General features: G+C 41.6%; 1 protein-coding gene across 1 annotated transcript in view; it reads left to right on the top strand.

Annotated features, from left to right (window-relative positions):
• Positions 1-1,005: 1,005 nt before the first annotated feature.
• NGF (nerve growth factor) overlaps positions 1,006-22,411 on the top strand; it is a 79,105-nt gene continuing 57,699 nt past the window's right edge. Inside the window, exon 1 of the mRNA XM_074188510.1 lies at positions 1,006-1,034. The gene's annotated coding sequence lies outside the window, so the exon portion shown is untranslated. The remainder of the gene's footprint in view (positions 1,035-22,411) is intronic.

Raw genomic sequence — 22,411 nt, 5'->3', positions numbered from 1 at the left:
TGGCTTTCAAAAGGAAGCTTCAAGACATCCACGGGGAGGGGGGGGGGGTGGAGTGGGAAGGTAACCAAGAGCAAGCCACATACAAGAGGACAGAAGGAGCCTAGGAAAGAGGGGCGCACAGCTGAGAAAAGACATCTATCGGGTTTCTGAGCTGTGGGGGAACGCGAGGCGTGCGGGTGCGTGTGCGTGTGCGTGTGTGTGTGTGTGTACGTGTGTGTATGTGTGTGTGTGTGCATGTGTGTGTGTGTGGACGCGCTCGAGTTCCAGCCGGAGCACCTATGCCCTCCACTTTGGCATCGGCCGCCCCTGGCAAAGGAACCGCAGCCATTCCTTAGTGGCACCTCTGCTGTCACCAAACCCCCTCTTGCACGCCCCCCCATTAAGGCTCCCTCTAGGGCCTCGGCTTCCCCGGGCCACCCCTCAGGGCTTCTCTCCTGGGGATCGGCTCCGACACGTCGGGCAAAGGAGGGCTGCGACCATCAGAGAAGCGTCTGCCCACCCGCGAGGCTCAGGTGGGCGAGGAGGGGTCCCGGGAGCCCCAGAGAGTAGGCTCGCGTCCTCCCCGGGGGCCCCCGAGAGCCCCGGCCCCCCTCTCCCTCCTTAGAGCGGCTGGTGACCCGGGCAGACGAGCTCCCCGAGTCTGGCGCCGGCCTGGGACCCCCAGCCCGCTGCTCCCGGGCCCCTTCCCCTCCGGAGGGGCGCTGCTTCCCGGGCAGTGGGAGCAGGTGCCGGGCTGGGGGTGGGGTGGGGGCAGGAAGGGGGGAGGCGGTTTGGAGCCAGCATGGAAGGGGAGGGACTAAGGCGCTGCTAAGGAGCAGAGCGCGAGCCAGCCGCTCCCGCAGAAAGCGCTGCGAGCCCGAGGGGAGCGGAGCTCCGAGCCAGGAGTCCGGGCCGCCCGAGCCAGAGGCGCGCACGGCCGGCCCCGGGGCCAGGGTGCATGGCCGGCCTCGCCCGCCGCAGTGGCCACGGACGCCGGCCCGCCGAGACCCGCCACGCTCCGGGCAGCCCCTAGGCTCCCGGCCCCCCGAGGCGAGGTGAGTGTGCCGGGCGGCGCCGGGGCTCGGCGCCGTGCGCCCCGGCCGCGCTCCGCGCCGGACCCCGCCGGCCGGCGCCCGGGCTGACTGGGGAAGGGGCTGGGGAGGCGGCGGAGGTCGCGCCGAAGGTCGGGAGAGGCAGGTACCAGGCTGGCCCCGAAGGGGGCTGCACCCGGAGGGTGGCAGCGCGCCGTCCCAGGGGCTCCCCAGGTGAGGCGAAGAGCCCCGCGCTCACTTTCCCGTCCCCCCCCCTCCAGCCTGCCCTGGCCCAAGTCGGGACCCTGAGGGAGCAGGTCTCTCGCCGCCCGAGCTCCCGGACCCTCGGGGTGCCCATGGGCAAAGGCTCCGTTTCTGGCCATGGGCACGCCGGTGGGGTCACTGTCAAGAAACTGGCAGCGGGGCTGGGCTGCGCCAGTCTTTTCATTTTCAAAACGCCACGGGCACCTTCAGGTGCCTGGCCCAGGGAGCCAAGGCTTCAGCTCCTCCTTCGTGGGACATCCTTCCCTGTCGGGTGTTGCCAGGTGCAGGGGAGGCTTGGCTCAGGTGGCACCACCTTCTTTAGCTAAAACAGAGAGGACCGACACAGAGACAGAGGCAGAGACAGAGACAGAGACAGAGACAGACAGACAGACAGAGAGAGAGAGAGAGAGAGAGAGAGAGAGAGAGAGAGAGAGAGAGGAGACAGAGACAGAAACAGAGACAGACTAAGAAATTAAAAAAAAATAGACAAATAAATAAATAAAAAATAAAAAAAAAACCCACCTTCCTCCAGGAAGCTCTCCAAGCTCTAGCCACACATCTTATTGCCCCTGGAATGCCCTCTTTTTCTTTCTCCCCTACATAAAAAATAATTAAACATAGACAGAAAGCTAAATACTTAGCTTTTTAGAGCACTAAAGACACAGAGAGAAAAACAGTTACAGACACAGACTGAAAGCAGAGACAGAGACAAAAACAGACAGAGAGACAGAAACAGAGACAGACAGAGTGGGGGGGGGGGGGATTGAGGAGGGCCAGCAACCACCACCCAAAAGCAGTTGACTTTGGGCCGACTGAGGTGGTTGTTCTCCATAAGAACATAACTCCCAGATTATGATGAAAAGGGTTGACTGCCCTCACTTTCTGTGCTCCTAAAAAGTGAGAGATTAAAAAAAGATCCTGCTTGCTGGGCTGGTTTTTCCAAGTCGTTCCAGATTGGAAGTTGTAACAGTTTGCAGGATAATTTATGGGTGTTTCGAGTATTAAAGTCTATTACAGAAAAGCCTTTCGGGTGCTTGGGGTATTAGGAGAAACGAAGTACACGTCCCCAGTTGGGAACAAAAGAAGTGAGCTCTTCACTGATTCTGCTCTGTCAATATATAATCTGAAGTGAAGGAAATCCCTAAGGAAATGACTCTGCCCATTGCTCTGCCGGGCTACGGCCTCAGACCCTCACTCACTGCCTTGGGGTGTCATGATCCCCACTTGGGACTCCTAGCTGTGGAGTGGGAGCTAGCTGGCAATAATGAATGATCTCTAGAGAATCTATACCAAGACTATTCAGGGACTGGAGACAGCCCCCCAACCTGCCCTGGGGGAGGAATTTCTGATTCCATTCGATGCCATAAATATTTATCAAGTGCCTACCTTGTGCCAGAGACTGGACAACGCCCTGATCTTAGAGTCTTTCCTTTAATTCTGCCTCTCCCTCTCGCTCTCCCTTTGTCAGGTGAACAAACTCCCAAATGAGCAGTAAGTTCAGCCAACCTGATGGGCCTCTTTTGTTACCATTGCCAAGTATCAATATGGGCAGCTCACATTTCATTTCCTAGCCAGAGGCTATTGATGAAGACTAGTTGTCTGTCAGCAGAAAAATAAAATAGAAATAAAATAAAACATCCAAGAGCAAAAAGACAGAGAGGAACCTGATATGGAGGGAAGGTATATTCCCTTTTCTGGACCTAAATGAAAGAATCTAACCTCTTGTAAATCTCAGGGGGCTACCTTGAAAGGAGGGCTGATTACTAACTTTCCCCCATCCAAATCACTGAATTCTCACTGTTACCCCCCTACATTTTTATACTGATGAATTCCTGATAAAATGATGATGGAGAGAAATGGATGAGATGGCCCTAAAGGGTGGCATGAAGTTTGAGGATTCTATTAAGGGGACTGAGGAATGGGAAAGGTAATAGGGAAATATTGCTGGCAAGATTGTTTCCTTTTTTGTTTTGTTTTTTTTTTGGAAGGGAGGTAGTTCAATTTAATTCTATAAACACTTATCAGAAATCTTGGTATAAATAGTACCAAAACTTATTACCCATGTAACCTTGTGAAAATCATTTAACAAGCAATGTCCCTCAGCTTTCTCATCTTATCTAGCTGGTCCCCATGTTTAATACTCTCTCTTCTTATTTCTACTGCCTGGATTCCCTGACTTCCAACTAAAATTCCACTTTCTAAATGAATGCTTTACTAATGCCTCTTACAGTCTGGTCCTTTCACTCTGTTGATTAACTTCCATTTACTGTGTATTTAGCTTTATTGTTCCCAGTTGATTTCATGTCACCTCCCCCATCAGACTGTGAACTCCTTGAGAGCAGTGACTGTCTTTTGTTTTCCTTAGCACGGTGCTTAGCACTTAATTCAGACTTGGGTGCCTGTTGACTGACTAGCTGATCCTATAAACCCTTGTGCAAGGCCCTGAGGATATAGGAATAATACTCTCTCCTCCTTTGCCCATCCCTTCAAAACACAGGGAACATACCTACTCCTTCCAATTTAGTTTAACCTGGAGCATCTTCAGTAGCCCTTCTTTTCTAATCACTTCTGAGAAAATGAAACTGCCATTCCAAGTCTTCTTATTCCACCCCAAATATTCCCAGTGTGTTCTGTAGAAGCAGGGGCAGGTTCCAGACCCAGACTAAAGCAGTAGCTTTCCACCCAATCCCCTGAGCTTTGCACTGAGATGGAATTGGGAGTCAGGATAAGAGGAAGGTCTCTAGCTGCCAGGACGGGAAGAGCCCAAGGAAAGTTTCTCATGGTTACTGAATGTAAACTGCTGAAAAAAATCTGAGAAGTTTGAATTACATATCAAGAATTACTCACATCAAGTCCATGGAATGCTTTCAGTCCAGTGGTCACAAAAGCAAACACTACAGAAAATTGGTTCAGCCACTCCATTACACTAATCACCATATGAAGGGTTCTCCTTCAAGGACTAGATGAGAAGAGCTCATATGAAGGGATTCACTTCTGAGGGACAGATGATGAATGACCCCAGCAGACACTGAAATCAAAAGCAGTGAAAGCTGGTTTGGATGCCAGGGTTCTTTTTTTTTTTGGTAGGAAACCTATCTAGGGACTAGGAATTCTCTTTTGCTAACATCAAACTTTCTCTTTGCACATTAGAAAGAGGGATTTTACTCTCTCCCCTTATTTGTATTGGTTTTGTAATTACTGTGTCTGCTTTGGGAAGTTACCAAATGGGTGGCTTATGGTTAGAGCCATGACTAAGATGGGACAGATGGATCTTTTTCTCAGGATGCTTCTTCTTTGTGCCTCATTTCATTAAACTCCAAAAGCATCCTGTCACCCTGATGCCTCTCTCTGAGGGTTCACTTTCCTTCTCATCCCCCTAAATCAGTAAGCATAATTACAATCAGATTCACAAAATCACCAAATTTAAGAATTTGAAGGGACCCAGAGGCCATTTTGAGCAACTCATAACCCACCCACTTCCCCAAAAATATCCCTATGACATACTAGACAATGATTATGTATCTATAGTATCTATCATACATACTTCTACCCTCTAATCTGAATTTGATCTTGGTACAGTTATGACTGCCAAACGTCCACATCACATTTCTGTAAATCAAGTGCAGGCCCCTCTCTCCGTTCATGTTCTTGCCGTCCCTCTTGCCTTTGCCTCCATCTAGTTGTCCATTTTCTACCCGGCTGTCCAATTCTACTTGTGGTTGGTGAGAGTTCTTTCCAGACCCAGCCTTCAACAACATATCCTTCCCTGTCCCTGGTGTTCCAACCCCTGTCAGTACTCTCATTATTGGAATAGATTCATCAGTCATTTGCCAAAACACACCACCTGGGACACTCCATCCTAATTAAACTGCAAGCTATTTGAGGGCAGGCTGTCTCTTTTTTGTTTTAGTTTTGCTTTGGTTTTTGGAAGACAATGGGATTAAGTGACTTGCCCAAGGTCACACAGCTAAGTATTTATTGGCAGACTATCTCTTGCTTCTGGGGCAGGATTTATGTCCCCAAGCCCTGTGACTTTTTTATTCATTCATTCATTCAGTGAGGTAACTCTAAGTTTGCAGACCACCCATCCAAACACTTAACTAAGGTCCAGAAGATGGTTTTTTTTTCCCTGAGCAATTTCAAAGAACTTTCAATCATAAATGAGTTTAAACATTTCAGGGATGGGTTTGGTTTGGGTTTTAGAGACTAGAGATTACAATGGACCCCTTGTTTCCTCAAAAACTAGAAGGTAGGCATATGTTCTAATTCCAAGAACTATATGGGCCAAACTGATTGTAATATAAATAAATAATCAATAGATAAATATTTCACGATCCAAAGAATTGGTAGAAGAAAGACTTACAGGAAGAGGACTTGAGTACCAAACTTTTTTTTCTTTTTGCAAGGCAAATAGGGTTAAGTGGCTTGCTCAAGGTCACACAGCTAGGTAATTATTGTCTGAAGTCACATTTGAACTCAGGTACTCCTGACTCCAGGGCCAGTACTCTATCCACTGCGCCACCTAGCTGCCCCAAGTCCCAAACTTTTTCTGTGTCCTTGAGAAGTCATTTCACTAATCTGGACCATGTTCTTTTCACCTGTGAAATGAAAAGGATAGTCTCTAAACTTGTCAAGTTATAAATTTCTGATCCTATGAATAGAAACATTTATTCCTAGCAGGTAAGGACTTCCAGCTACAGAACTGAGCCAAAGTAAGAAAATAAAGATTTTTTTTAATCTCCAGAGGCAGTTTGAATCTTTTGATTGAGACTTCAAAATCCAAATCCTCCCTAAACACATATACCCCTAAAATGACATTTATCTTTAGTCCAGCTATATAATTCTACCCTCAATATCTGGCATTGTTTCTGCAGGTACTTGACTCCAGGGAGATGGGAAGCAATGAATATTGGGGGAGGGAGGGCACTGAGAAGTGTGGAAAAGATGTGATGACATCATGACAAGAGAATAGGTTGTGACTTAGCAGTTTTCTTTTCTATCACACGTTGGAAAAAAAACCAAGCCTCCTGTCTGCCCTCTCCCCATGTCTACTGTGTGGATGTGAAGAGGAAATCCTTCCCTAGATCACACTCAGTCACTCACCAGGGAGTTCTTACTTTGAGTCATCAGACATGTAGAACCTTCCCTTCTAGGTCAATTAAAACAACATTCATATCCACAAAACATGAATAAAAATGGGCACAAGCTGTTAGAATACATGAGAGTCCATAATATCCCATTTAATTTTCAAATTAGGGTACTTTTCTACAATGAAGAGAGAGACTTAGAAAAATTGCTTGAGATTATCCATCCTCCACCTATCCACCTACCCCAGAATAGTTCCTTTCTTTGAAAGGAGTAAAATGAAGACAGTCTCAGAGAATGAGATTTCCAAAACCAGGAGATGCTTGATATTTATTAAGAACAGAGAAGTGGGCGGCTAGGTGGCAGAGTGAATAGAGCACTGGCGCTGGAGTCAGGAGTACCTGGGTTCAAATCCAACCTCAGACACTTAATAATTACTTAGCCATGTGGCCTTGGGCAAGCCACTTAGCCCCATTGCCTTGAAAAATCTAAAAAAATAAAAATAAAAAATAAAAGAACAGAGAAGATGATAGAAGGGGCTTCTGTTAGAATTGACTTTTAAGGCAATTAATGGAATAAAACAGAAACTACAGAAAATGGGAAGCTTCTACTTATCTGATAACCTCACCATCAGCATCTTGCCAGAGTCTCTGCCCCAGGGGTCTCTTCCTGCCTCCAAGGGGAAGTGTCTTTCCCAACATATTGACCAACCACACCACCCCCAGGACCAAGATCTTTCCCTTCCAATGCTTAACAGTGCAGGTAATAAGTGACATTGTTGAGATTTAAACCCATGCCATTTGCCTCCAAATTCAGGGTTCTTTCCACTGTACTTTCTTCTAATCTCTTTTAAGTTATGATCCCATTAAATAGTTGCTTTGAATACCCTAGGTAGTCTATAGTCTAGGTGCTTTTGTAGTGTATAAAATCTTGGGGGGGGCTTTTTGGGGGGGGTTGCAAGGCAATGGGGTTAAGTGACTTGCCCAAGGTTTCACAGCTAGATAATTATTAAGTGTCTGAGGTCACATTTGAACTGAGGTCCTCCCAACTCCAGAGTTGGTGCTCTACCCACTATGCAACCTAGCTGTTCTAAAGTCTTCTTTCTTATTCCTTTTCCTCCTCTTCCTCCTTCTTGTCTTTGGATTCAGATTCAAAGCTCAGAATTTTCCTGTGAATTTACAACTTAGGCTTAAAGGAGAAGTTTGAGATATTTGGGGCCCAACATTGGTCTTTTCTAAAAACCAAAAAAACTCTAGAAATGGAAGGATCTGACTAAGATGTGGTGATTGAATGTCCAAACTTACCACAGTAGCCTATTAGCATATGAAAATTTACAATCCGTTAAACTACAGTGATCGTTTCCAAGTAACCACAAAATATTTGCTATCTGGTACAGATGTGCTAAATTGCCTTGTTATATTTCAGACAGCTGTGATTTCCCTATCTAGAATAAGTTGTATGTATCTCATTCCTTGCACCGAATGGCCATCTCTCTCAAGAGAAATGAAAAACCTAAATCAAAAGACCCAGATATTCTGAACCTATGATGATAAACATTAACATCCAAGAATTTCACAAGAGAAGTCACATAAAGGATGAATGAATGAAAAGCATTTGTTAAGCTTTTAAAGAATATCCTAGAAGTGTATCACTGAAAAGAAAGTGGGCCAGTCATGGAGCAAAAGTCCACATGCTCCATTACTATCCACTCAGTATCCAGACAACATAGTGCATTGGGAAGAACACAGGATTTGAACTCAAAAAGATCTGACTTTATCATCCTGACTTAATCATTTGGTTTTGTTGCTTTCTTTGTTCAGCTCTCTGAACTTCTCTTGCTGAACCTGCAAAAAGAGGGTGTTGGTCTTGATGGTTACTAAGATTCCTTTCAGTTTTCAATCTGTGATCCTATGAATTAGAGGAAGGCCTCCAGAATGTTGGGTGGACCCACCTGAAGAGGACATATGGGAGTGTGTGAACACAGTCATGTAGGATGAAAGGATGAAAGGATGTGGATGGTTTACGTTCTGCATCATTAGAGGGAGGACCCGCAAGAGTGAGATCACAGATTCATCAAAGTATCAAAGATAATAAGCCAAGAGGCTAGTGTTGCCTCTGACCCTCCCTACTCCCCCTTCTTCACCTCACCCTCAAGAAATGTGAGTCAAGGTGGTTTTAATTGCCTAGTTTTAAAGCAGGGAACAATTAATGCTTGCTGATTTTACTGAAGGAAGCAGCCTCAGAATAAAAAGCATAGATTGATAGGTGCCATCAAAAACATTTATTGAACTAACCCTTGATCCCATGCAGAAGATGTGGTCGTGATCCTTAAGTAGCATAGGGAATATTGTCATAGAATTTGGAATCAAATCCTGGATCTGCCATAGTACTTTGGGCAAGTTACTTCACATTTTGGGTCCTCTGGGATTCCATTTGTTTCCTTTGTAAAATGGAGGGTTTGAACAAGTCATTCTTGAGGCTCTCCCAACTTTTACATCCTCTGATCTTAGCATTGTTATAACTTAAAGTTCTGAATGATGGGTAGTGCCTGGAAGAGGAAAGGATCATAGAAGTATAGATTATAACTGGAAGGAACTGAGAGGCTGACGGTTCGGGTCCCATCATTTTACAGATAAGGAAACTGAGGTCCAAAGAGGTATAGTGTCTTGACCAAGATCACAGAGATAAATGTCCCAGGTTGGAATTGAATCCAAATCTCTCTGACTCCAGATCTAGCACTTTCTCTCCTAAGCCTCATTGATAAGAAAGAAATGGTATGTAGGGAATATCTATGGCAAACCGAAAGGATTAGAGTAGAGCGACCAGTTAGAGAGAAAATAAAAATGAAAAGGCAGGTTTCTAACATATTGTACATTCCATTTGCATTTCTTAGATCTATCTTTCCATTTAAAATTGAACCCTGGGGCACTTGTCCCCCATCTCCCATTTTATTTCCATTTTAGATGCCCTAATTTGTATAAATCTACTATTGGTATTTCTGGCATAAGAAATCATTGTTTATTTTGACATTTTATAATTATCATTCTGGTTGTTTTGCATTCCTTATTTTAAATAATCTTTACAAGCCCCTTGACATATGGGTGGAAGATCAGTGTACATTCAGATGTATTATTTTGCCCCAGATTTTATTTTGGAAATGATGAAATATCATCCTTTCAATATGGAATTCTTTGAAATTGCCATTTTGACTGAAGGTATTTGTAGGTATTTTTAGGAGAGTATTGGACTCCATGACCTCTTTTAGCTTTAAATCCTATCATCTTATTTTAGTTCCTTACCCAATTCAACAATATCTCTATTTCCTTTTGACTTTTAGAGAGATAAAGGAATTGGGAAGAAATAAATTTAAATGGAAAAAGAAAGTAGTTTATCATACAAAGTTTATGAAACAATCAGTGATAAAATAATTATCTCCATTGATTTTAGATATGGTTCTTAATTGATAAATGATAACCTATGACTTTTAAAAAAACAGAAAGGGCAAATTCCCTTGATCCCAGATCATCAGATTTAAAAGCTCAGTATTATGCAAGTAACTGTGGGAAATAACAAGAAACATGAGATATGGTGCCAGTCCTCAAAGACCTTACATAGAACTACAAGTTTCCTACACACTTTATGGTCATTCCTCTGCCTCCAGGAAGCTCTCCAAGCTCTAGCCACACATCTTATCGCCCCTGGAATGCCCTCTTTTTCTTTCTCCCCTACATAGAAAATAATTAAACATAGACAGAAAGCTAAATACTGAGCTTTTTAGAGCACTAAATTACCTAGTATAGACACTAAGAGCTACAGGAATTGGAATTAGGGGAATCATTCCTCAGCCTAGCATTTAGCATTCTCCACATTCTGAATCAACCCAACCACACCAGCTTTATTTCACACACCTCCCCATTAAGTACCACTGACAAACATACTGTTCCCATAACTCTGCATGTCTCTATAGTACATTCCCTCAAGACATTCTCACACCTTGAATGGCAACCTTTCCTCTCTGCCTCGCAGAATTCCTGTCTTCTTGGAAGGTTCAGGTCAAGTGCTATTTCCTGAAGCAGCTAGGTGGCACAGTAGGTAGAGTGCTGGAGCCAGAGCCAGGAAGACCTGAGTTCAAATGTGGGCTTGGGTACTTATTAGTTGTATGACCCGGGGCAAGTCACTTAACTTCTTCTTGCCTCAATTTCTTTACCCATAAAATGGGAATAATATAGTACCTATACTGTAGGCTTGCTATGAGGATCAAATGAAATCATATTTGTAAAGTACTCAGTATAGTGCCTGTCGTATAGGACGTGCTATAGGCATGCCTGTTCCCTTTCAGATCCAGCACGTGGTAGGTGCTATATGAATGCTTACTCTCTTCGAGGTCTGGCACATAGTAGGTGCTCTATGCATACTTATTCTCTTTGGGTTCTGGCATGCAGCAGACACTGTATGAATGCTTATTCCCTTTAGGATCTGACACATAGTATATGCTACGTGCATACTTATTTCCTTCTGGGTCTGTACACAGGCATAGTAATTGCTATATAAATGCTTATTTCCTTTTCTTCCCCTTTCCCTCTTCCAGGAAGTCCTTCCTGAACCATCCAGCTTTAATTCTTGTGCCTTCCTCCTGTTAATTATTTTCTATTTCTCCTGTTTAGTATTTAACTTGCTTTGCATTTGCATGTTGTTCTCTCCTTGAAAGTATACATTTTCAGGGGCTGTCTTTTGCCTCTTTTTAGTGTCCCCAGTACTTCACATAGTATTTAGTTCAGAATAGGTACTTTATAAAATGTTTATTGTTTGATGGATTGAGTTGCTCCTTGAACTGGATTATATTCATCTATGAGCACAGAATATCCTCTCATTGGAATGTTAACTCCACTTAGTCTGTTTCCCTGTTCCCTTTGTCTCCTCAGCACCAATTAAGTTTCTAACTCATTGGAGTGTTTAATAAGTTTCTCTTCAGTTGACTGGAATTGGTGGAAAGAGGGTTTCATGGAGGAGATGGCCCTTGAAGTATTAAGAGGACTTTGACAGAAGTAGGAGGAAAAGAAGGCATTCTGTAGAGGGGAGTCATTGAAAATAGACTGAGGCATGGTATGTATGGTGGGGTGGGGTGATGATGATGGATGGAGGAGAAAATGAATTTCCAGGAACTTGTTGCTTCTCTCTCTCTCCATAGAAAAGCACAAAAAGGCAGATTATCTTTCTCCCTGCCCCATACTCTGACAGACCACTGGTCCATTAGCCCTCTGGGGGAGTTCCACCCCTCACAGACTTAGCTTCAGATAAAGCTGGAAATCTTAGTTCTTCTTAGTAAGAGTGGGGTAATGATCCAGGAGGCTGTAGAGACACGCACAACAAATATTCAAGGAATTCTAAAGGAATAAAAAAAATGCCCCAATCTGGATTTTTCCATGAAGACATCACTGGAACATGTTTTCTCAATTAGCTTTTGCATTGCTTGGAGTGAAGTCATTGTGTGGGCCATCCATCAGCCCTAAAACCAACCAGTACCTGATTCTGGACTTTGCTTTTCTCAGCTTCTTCTCCCTTCCTTGCCCCTACCAAAATTTGGTTCAGATAGCCACTGATCCTCCTACAGCTTGGTATCTTTGCTGGCTCTAGATACAAAATCATTCCTACAAAAATAAGCCAGAGCATGTGTGTTCATGCACGTGCATACACACACACACACACACACACACACACACACACACACACACACGCATTTACACTCCAGTGAATAGAAACCTAATTTTAGATTTGAGTTGTGATGAGCAAAAAAGTGAGAAGACATACTTCTGTAGAAAACTAAGACTGAAAGGAGCCTTTGACCTACATGCCAACTGGTCAGACAATCCAGAAATCTATCCTTCCCCTCTTTCAGTCTCTCCTAGTACTGAGCCTTAAGACTTCTGAACCTTTCCATTCTCCCTGTTGCTTTTCTTCTCAAATTAGAGTGGGAATTTCGATTTGTTCACCCAATATTTATTAAAATGCTTCGCATACAGTAAGCACTTAATAAATATTTTTTCATTCTTTCATTCACCTTCATTTTAACAATTAGTTGGCACAATGTATAGAGTGTTAGACTGGAAGTAAGGGAGATGTGAATTCAAATCCTGATACAGAGGGCTGTGCGACCTTTGTGCCTCTCATTTCAGTTTCCTCATCTGTGAAATGGAAATAATAATAGTTTCTACTTCAGACGACTGTTGTGAGACCCAAATGAAGTCCTACTTGTAAAGAACTTTGCAAATTTTGAAATACTATTTACATGCTAGCTATCCATCATTAAACAGTATCTTTTAATGTTCCCTACTCCCATTTTCCATGCTTAGGGAGGGATCTCCTTTTGGAGTACTGAAATTAGAGTTAAGCAAGAGCTGAGATCAAATGCTACATCTGATCTCTGGTAATTAGTCTAATATCTTGGATGAGGTATTTAGATGAATTTTGGCTCTACCCCCTTTTGTGACCCTTTCTGACCTTAGACCAATCATTTGACATCAGTGTGCTTCAGCTTCCAGAGAAATGAGATGTTTAGACAAATTGATTCCTAAACTCCCTTACAGATCTAAATTTATAATCTCATGATTCTTCCCTTCAGTTGCTGCATCAGTAGGAACAATTATGATTGTAATTCTATGAGGACCTTGAGATTTGTTAGCTTCTCCAGAAGCAAAATTCACAGTTGATCAGAAGCTGTCTAAATCTCTTATGACAGGACTGAAGAGTCTTCCAGATGACTAGGAGTAGAAGCAGGACTTCATCATATCCTGGTTTCGATGTCTGTAAAAGGGTTTTAATTTCCCACAAAATCACATCCCTCTCCCCATGGTATATTTTTATAAGGCCAATAGGGCTAAGATACCATTAAAATGTTGACATTGTCATAATTTTAAAGAAGATTCTTCCCAGAGTCCTGGGCCTAGAATTTTCCCATAACAGGGGAAATTGTGTGTTATCCTGGGTCTAAGTCTTTCTTGGTGAAATCAACAATCAGAAAATTTGAACAGCATCAAAAGAACTCACTCCTTCATTCAGGCCCAAATCCAGTAACCTATGCAACCTATGTGACTTTGACCCTCAATTTTTTCATCATCAAAAGGAAAAGATTGTTTAAGGTCCCTTCCAGTTCTGAATTCTTTGATCACAGTGGACCATTCTCCTCCCTAGGTCTTCCATGATTTTACTGTCTCCTAATTCTCCTCCTACCTGTGTAGTCATTCCTTTTTATTCTGTTTTACTGAATCATCAACCATGTCTTTCCCCATTTCATGTCTAGGTGTACCCATCAATGATCATTCCTGTAACCCTTTCTCCATATATACCATCTCTTGGTGATCTCATCAGCTCCAATGGATTGAATTATCATTGTGAAACTCATGACACTTAGCTCTATATATCCATCCCTAGCCTTTCTTCTGTAACCCATCCTTCTTTCTAACCATATTCTATCTGTTAGGGGTATCACATTTCTTTCAGTCACCCAGATCCCAATCTCAGATCTGTCTCTCACCCTTCTGCACATTCAGTCATCTCCCATGATTGATCTCCCAGTCATCTTCTCTCTTCTACTTACACATTGTTCAGACTCTCATCACTTTTCACCTGAACAATTGCAATAACTTTGTTGTTCTCCCTACCTTTAATCTTATCCCTTTCCACTCCATCCATTCCCACACAGCTACCATTAATCTTCCTAAAACACAAGTCTGACCAAGTCATTCTGCTTCTTTACTTAGAGGATAAAATAAAAGTTCCCATCATAATCTGTCTCTAACTTACCTTTTCAGGTTTCTTACACAATGTTCGCTTTTACTTACCTTGTGTTCCAGTCAAATAGACATATTTACTGTTACTTATAATATGAACTTCCTTCTTCATTTCTCTGGCTTTTATAACCTGGTAAAATCAGCAAACAAAGGAACTCACTTTTTCATTCAGACCCATTCAGATCCTGCTCCTGACTCTAACCCTCATCCCAACTCTTACCCCAATCTTTATTTCTCTCCAGCAAGAATGTCCTGAGAGATAGAATTCTAAGGAAGAAAGGTTACCTCTTCCTTCTCTTTTAAAATACCAAACCTTCTTCTGGGATCAACTTGTGATACCTTCTATACAATGCTGATTTGGCTGTCCCCTTTTCTCCCCTCTAAGTTGCTAATAACCTCCTTGACAGAAGTCATTTTTTTTTGTTTTAGCTTTTTTTTTTTTGCAAGACAATGGAGTTAAGTGACTTGCCCAAGGTCACCAGCTAGTAAGTATCAAGTGTCTTTTTTGAACTCAGTCCTCTGATTCCAATGACAGTGCTCTATCCATGGCACCAACTAAATACCCCAAACCTCGAAGTCATTTTAAAAAATATTTTATTTTGAATTTACTGACCTGAATTCAAACTGTGGTTCTCTTTGAGAATGTAAGCTCCTTAAGGAACTATTTCATCCCTGTATTCTCAATGCATACTATAGTGTTTGTAAGTCGGTCAATGAGCATTTAAATAGCTATCAAGCACTGTGCTTAGTGCTGAGTATACAAAAAAAAGGCAAAAGTACCATATCTGCCTTCATGAAGTTTATATTCAAATGGGACAGTATACACATAACTATAGGTACAAATTCTATACAGTGTGAAAGGAAGATAAACACACACACACACACACACACACACACACACACACACACACACACACCCCTAGAAGTAAGTCTTAAAGATACATGGTAGGCATTTAATTAATAAATGCTTGTTGATAAATGAATAAAGCTCTCCCTTAATCCTTAATAACTCTCTGAGGTAAATGCTACAGGTTTAGTAGTGGATATATTTTACAGATGAAGAAACTGGAGGTCAAAGTGAATCACATAACAGTGCCTTTTCTCATGGTCATATAACTGGTTAACTGTCACATTGTCACCTTCATCCTATGGCCCCTTTGCTCAAACACCAAAAACAACAAAAAGCTACCAGATGATAGTTTGAATAAGAGACTATCCAATTTGAGTTCCAAGGGCAGATAATTAATGTCAAATGTCTGGCCTCATCTTCTCACATCACAGATTTATCTTCTTCCATCTCGGATAGTTCCCATGTCTCTTACTCCATAACTTCTCTCTATTTTCAGTTCTTGGATGCAAAGACTACATTGATGGTATTCAGTTCAATGACATATTTTTATCTAAACCTAATCCAAATTCTTGCCTTTTCTTACTCTTTCCTAGGTAGACAATTGTACATATGGTTAGAAGGATGGTTCAAGGGAAGAAAAGCTTTGAGAATGGGGAGGGAAGGTTTATACTTCAAACCTGGTCACCATTATCACCAGATGATCCCTTTTCCCCTATAAAATGAATGGCATTTAAAAAAATACACAGAAGAAGAGGGGTTCAAAAGTGAACTCAGGCGAGCAGGGCAGATTTATTATTATAGTGTTAAATTTAATAAAAACTTTTTTTAAAAAAATTCAATTGGTACACAACAGAAATTCACAATCTCTCTTTTCTGTTTTCTTTTTATGAAATGCTCATATTTGTTAAGTTCATAATAAGAAGATATCTTACATTAAAAATAAGATGAATGGCATCCCATTAATTATATAATTACAAGGAACTAGGGTTCCTCATGCCTTAAGAACAGGACAGTAAAAGCAAAAGAATCTTTTACTGTATTTATTACATCACCCTAGCTCCCACATTAAAGCTAATCATTCAGACCCATCAAGAAAAGGGAAGGATGCTCAGGCAGCTATTAAATATCAGTGTTGTTGTTTTTTGCTCATTTTTTTTCACTGAGTTAGTCTGAGCTGTTTTCATTCTACCTACCTTTCCGAAAATGGCAAAGGATGACTATGGCTCCAATGCAAAAAAAAAATGTTTAAAAAGTTTATTCCCACCCTTTTCTGAAACTTGCAAAGGTAAATGGAGCCAATTGTCCCAAAATATGACACACTAGAAGAGAAAGTTTCTTACCACATATGAAACTGAATGATTCTAGGACTTAGCTTTCCTTTGAACTGGGCTCAAGAGTATTCTTTGTTATTTAACAAGAAAGGTCACTAATTACAAAGTTTTTTCTTAAAAAGATCATACTTCAAACTCTGCCTCTAAATTCTCTACCCATGTGTCAGCAACTCTGTATCTTGGAAAAGAAAGAAAATATTTGGGGGGGGGTTTTGGAGTTTTCAAGTGTTTTTTTTTTATTTTTGGTTTGATTCATGACATGCCTTTCCCTCTAAAATAAAATAGATCATTAAATGTTTTAAAGATTTTTTTAAAGTGCTTTGTGGAATTTTGCTATATTCATCTAATTGTCCATAGTGTTTTCATAGCAGAATATCAACTATGTGAAGTCTGCAGATACCCATCCCCTTCCCCAGTCATTTTACCTTGGTAGCAATTCATGTTTTAGGAGAAAGTTGCTTTCTTGTGTCTGTGAACCCATAATAGAGTTTTCCACCAACGACTGTCCATTACTGAGCAGTTAGGTGACATGATGGATAGAGAACTGTCCTGAGAATCAGAAAGCTTGTCTTCCTGTGTTCAAATCCAACCTCAGGCACTTAATAGTTGTGTGACCCTGAACAAGTCACTTGACCCTGTTTACTTCAGTTTCCTCTTCTATAAAATGAGCTGGGGAAAGAAATGGCAAACCGTCTCACAATCTTGGCCAAGGAAACCCCAAATGGGATCACAAAGAGTTGGACACAGTTGAACATAACTGAAAGGATTCAACAGTAAAAACCATCACTGATAGTCTAGGAGAATTTCCTCAGGGATTGCATGATTCAGTAATCTATCCATAATCATAGTTAATACTTGCTAGAGAAAGGACTTGAACCCCAGTTTACCAGATGCCAAGGCTTCTTCTGGTTCCTCTCTAGCTCTAAATCACTGATCCTATAATTAGAGTCATTAGAAGCAGTTGAAACTAGTCAGTTTAGGGAGCCTAAATTCTATTGATTGGGGAGGGGAGGTAATACAACAGATGGTCAGATATATTCAATGGTCAATATAAAATGGTTCTGTGATCTGATTACTTTGGAAGTTCCCTCTAATAATACAAGTCACAGTCTATATGAACCTGCCCATCTTTTGGGACTCGACTATGTCTTGACTTAAGTTACTCAAAGTCATCCATTTTCTGAAAGCTTTCCTCAGTTTCTCCTGATATGAGGAAAGTACCAGTGGAATTCTCCGGCTGTCCTTCAATCAGTCTCTCCACCCTTGCTATGTAACCAGTCTACCTCATCTTTACTACCTTAGTTCCTTGAGGTGATATTCTAACACTAATTCTTCAATGGGATTTCTTGCATATCACATTGTAGTCTGTTCACAAACCCAGCAGGTACATCTCCATCATCTTCTGTGTAGTATTCATTTTAGATTCTTCTGATAACAACTTATCCCATGTTCCACTTGCCATCCACCAGTGAAAGGTTGATATTAAAATGCTGGGTCTTTGTTTTTGTGGGAGTTTGGAGTCCCTAAAGGGGCTGTGAGATTGTTGAATTCAGTTCCTTCCACGTCAGTTGTCCATCATCGCATCAGTTGTTCTATCAGTCCCAGACACATGGAACAAAGAATTATCCCTTATATTTGTTCATTGCCCTTCTACTTTACAGTGATGGGGACAGAGTGACAGAAAAACAGACAGAGGATGCTAAGAACATCCACAGATGAGTCAATGCAAATTATATAGAAAGTTATATAAAGTAATTTTAAGAGGATGAGATCACTAACCACTGGGGGTGGGGGAGAGAATCAGGATAGGCATAGGCATAGAAGGTGACACCTAAGTTGGAATTTAAAGGAAAGTAGGGATCCCATAAGGTGAGGTTAGGTGAGGTTGGGAAAGGTGTTCATTCCAGAAAGATGTGTGATGGGGGAGGTGGGGGAGGTCAGCTGTGCTAAGTCCCAGAGATAGATGAATGGAAGGAATGCCTTGTATTTGACACAACTAGCAGGCCAGTTTGACTGGAATATAGAGTTCTGGAGAACAAAAGGTGAAAGATAGTGTGGACTTTAGGTGTTGGATGGTTAGGAGGAGTCTGAGAACAGAAACTTCTGAACAACAAGAAGGAAAAAAACTGTGATGAGTCAGAGAGGAAGAGAAAGGATTAAGTTAATTAAGGTCAGGAGCAGGAGGAGAGCAGTTTGGAGAAGAAGAAAAGACTCTGGGTGTGGAGACTGGGGGAAAAAAATCAACCAGCTCTGGGGTGTGGAGAACTGTCTACAACGGCTATTTTGTCTAAACCCCAGACATCATTCCTGAGAATCAACTAAAAAAAATCACTATCAATGCTAATTGGGAAAAACTTAATGACTACTTTTTAAAAAAAAAAAAAAAAAAGGAGATTAGGAAGAGAAGCCAGATTTTTCAGTCAGGAAGGAAAGACTTAAAGCGAAGAAGAGGCTGAACTCCTTACCTCCACGAGGGCACTTATAATATACTGACCTCTGAACTAGAAAACAATTGTGCTTTTACTTTCTGGTATGCTGTCTATTCCCCTTCCCTGTCCTTGCCTTGTATTTTCTGAAAGGACAAATGGCAAATAAAAAAGGCAACAGTGGTCCTGTACAGAGTTGGAGGGCATTAGCGCATCTTTGAGTTCTTACACATAAAGGAGAGCAATGATAGAGTTACTGCTATCATCACACTGGTGAAGACTGACCCATTCTGTATTGACTATCCCACCCTACCAAAACAGCCTCCATTCCATTTTGTGCTTAGGTGGAAGGAGGATATTTTGTGACCCTTCTGGGTTCCTCGCCCTGATGCCAATTTGAGACATGACTAAAGGTGTGAAACAACAGAATTGGACAAAAGTAAATTCATAACTGTTTCAGTGGTTTAGGGCTAGGTACTTGCTTTGGTTCTTTATCTGTAAAATGAGCTAGAGAAGAAAATGGCAAAACACTTCAGTATCTTTGCTAAGAAGACCAAAGATGGGGTCATGAAGAGTTGGGCATGACTGAAAAAGTGAACACAATAACTGAATATAGGGTTTCATTGATATGGAAAACTACCAGATGAAGGAACACAGTTAGATGGTATCATGGATCTCCAAAGCACTGGATACCAAGTCAAGAATGACTGAGTTCAAATCTAATCTTAGACAATTATTAACTGATAACTCTGAATATGGCACTGTACTTCTCTCAAACTCAATTTTCTGAATTATAAAATGAAGTAGAACCTATCTCACAAGGTTATTATGAATATCAGGAGATAACATGTAAAGTACTATAGAAATTATTGACAGTATTATTTCTGACTCCATGCCTGGCAATCTATTCATGATGCCAAGTTGCCTCCCTTATGTCTTTATCATGAGCATGAATTTGAATCATCAAGAGTTATACTCTCAAGGCTATAGCCCTCAAAAAAAGACTTTCCTGAACCCCTAGATAGTAGTTCCAGAGAGACCTGGCAAGGTATCATATCTGTGGGGATGCAATGGTGATTCATCTCAGAAATACAAGGCATCCCAATGATCTGGTCAGCCTGTAATCAGTCTAAAGTTGAGCCAGGCTTTCACACAGAAGGAAATCATGGCCTTCTGCCCACAGGACCATGCCAGGACACTTACTCACAACTTTGTCTCCTCCTGCTGTCAGAATATCAAGGTATTCCGGGGAAGGTTAAACTGTTCAATCCTCATTTTATTGATCTACAGATATAGTCTTTAAGTCCTGTAGATTGAAGTTATCTAAGATATACCAAAGGTGTCATCATGAAGATTTACAAGGAATAAGGACTGATATAATGACAGTGAGATTTAGATGTGGATGCTTATCCTAATGTCTTGTTAACACTGACTCACAGTTGATAGAAGTCCAGGTTTTCCAGGAGAAATAGTCTCATTACCACTGTAAGGCTTGGAAGTCCCAGAAAAATCACACCTTCACCAAAAAACCACAGACTGAGGAAGTCATAAAAACTGTTTTTCTCATGGTTTAGGGCATCTACTTCCCTGTGCCCTCAGAAATGCCACCTTGTTTATTTTTACTTTTGGATTCTTAAAAACCTCTATGATCCAAAGCCAACTGGAGGTAAAGTGATGGAGGTGGGCCCTTCCTTTTCCTTTCAATTGAATATTCAGTAGCCTCCTGCTTCCCTTCCCTTTATCTTCAATGCCCCCTATTCCCTTTAGCCCACCAGTAATCAAAAATGAAGCTTGAATGTTAAAAAAAAAAACAAAAACATCAAGGTAGAGCTCACTCATAACAATTTGAACTCATCCCTCTTGTAAGGTGTCTGCCTTTCAAGAAGATATAAACATTATTCTTAGGTTAAAGATTCAACATTTTTTGTATAATGGATACAACCCTTTGGTCATCTGGACAGGCCAATGGAGCCCTTCCCAGAATGATGTTTCTAAAAGTATAAAATAAAGTACATAGGATTTTAAAGAAAAACAATTATGTCAAAGCTTAACTATCAAAGTATTTTTTATTTTTTTTAAGGTTTTTGCAAGGCAAATGGGGTTAAGTGGCTTGCCCAAGCCCACACCGCTAGGTCATTATTAAGTGTCTGAGACTGGATTTGAACCCAGGTACTCCTGACTCCAGGGCCGGTGCTTTATCCACTGCACCACCTAGCTGCCCCTCAAAGTATTTTTTTAAAAAGTTCCAGAGTCCCAGATTAAGACTCCCTGCTCTAAAGAAATGAAGGTACTAGATTGCAGAAACTCATCACTATACTTTCACCTTAAGGTTAGATGAAAGATTCTCTTTGATGGATAGCTCTAGCCCAGGAAGCTGTCTGCAAGACCTATTAAGGGAGGGTCAAAGGGCCTACACTGCCTCTCCAGAGTCAGCCCAAAACATAGAAGGGACTATGGCACTTGAAGTCTTTCAGTAGCATAGAAACAAGTGAGTTTAGCACATGGTTAGTGAGAATAAAAAGTTAAAATAGGAAACTAGCAGAAGTTCCCTTAGGACTTTGCAAAATAAGAAAACATGGAAGGGTTGTGGTGATGAAGGGGGAAAATACCTACATTGAGTTTGAATCCTTCCTTAGACGTTTGACAGCTGTGTAAAACTGGGCAATTCATCTAAATACTTTGCCTTAGTCTTTTCATCTATAAAATGAGCAGGTTTGACTCAATGGTCTCTATGTTCCCTTCCTATATTAAATCAAAGACCCTATGGTACTTTCTCCTTCCAGGTCCTACTCATCATTTAGTACCAAAATATAATCTCTGGCAGCAACTTCCTTTTGCTCTCAGTGTGGGCACAGTTGCCACTCATATAGTTCTTACATCTGTGACATGGGCCTTCTCTAGACACAGACTTTTAAAGTTGGGAGAGATCTTATTGCTCATTTAGCCCAACCCATGCCAACAAGCCCAAATGAGAGAGTAATGAAAAAGAGTAAAAGCATTTACAAGATGGCAGCAATTCTATAGTTAATCAACTAACAGCCTAAGTAGCTAATCTTATGAGACGTAAGGAAGAAGACATTCTTATATCCAATTGACATCAGTCATTGGTATATGTAGCATTCACCCATCTGGAAAAAAAAAAAAACAGATGACAGGAATGTTCACTTTGGTTTGAGGATCTGGAATCAGAGTTCCAGGAGGAGTTTTCCCATTCCCTCATGATTTTGAACACAAAGGACAAAAGAAAAGGGAAGAGTGGTATCCCTGAGAAGTAATATGGTGTGGTTAAAAGAGCACAGGATTTGGAATCAGGGCGCCCTAAGGACAATGCTTTCTCCATTTTGCATGGTCACTTTCTATCTCTGAGTTATTTTCTGAATCTACAAAACAAAGGATCAGAGCTCTAATTCATTCCAGTTTGTATCACAGCTTTATAATGTTTGTGAGGCACTGCATCACATCTTTCCCACCTTCTCTTTCCCTTCCCTTTTCCTTCCCCCCTACTACTCCCACTTAGGTGGCTCAGTGGACAGAGGGATGCACCTGGAGTCAGGAAGATCTGAGTTCAATCCATCTTCAGACTCTTTCTATCTGTGTGATCCTGGACAAGTCACTAAGACTTTATTCATCTCTGTTTCTTCAACTATAAAATGGAAAT

The sequence above is a fragment of the Macrotis lagotis genome, chromosome 5, assembly GCF_037893015.1.
Source record: "Macrotis lagotis isolate mMagLag1 chromosome 5, bilby.v1.9.chrom.fasta, whole genome shotgun sequence".
NCBI classification, from domain to species: Eukaryota; Metazoa; Chordata; class Mammalia; order Peramelemorphia; family Peramelidae; genus Macrotis; species Macrotis lagotis.
This window is presented reverse-complemented; position numbering and strand designations above follow the sequence as displayed.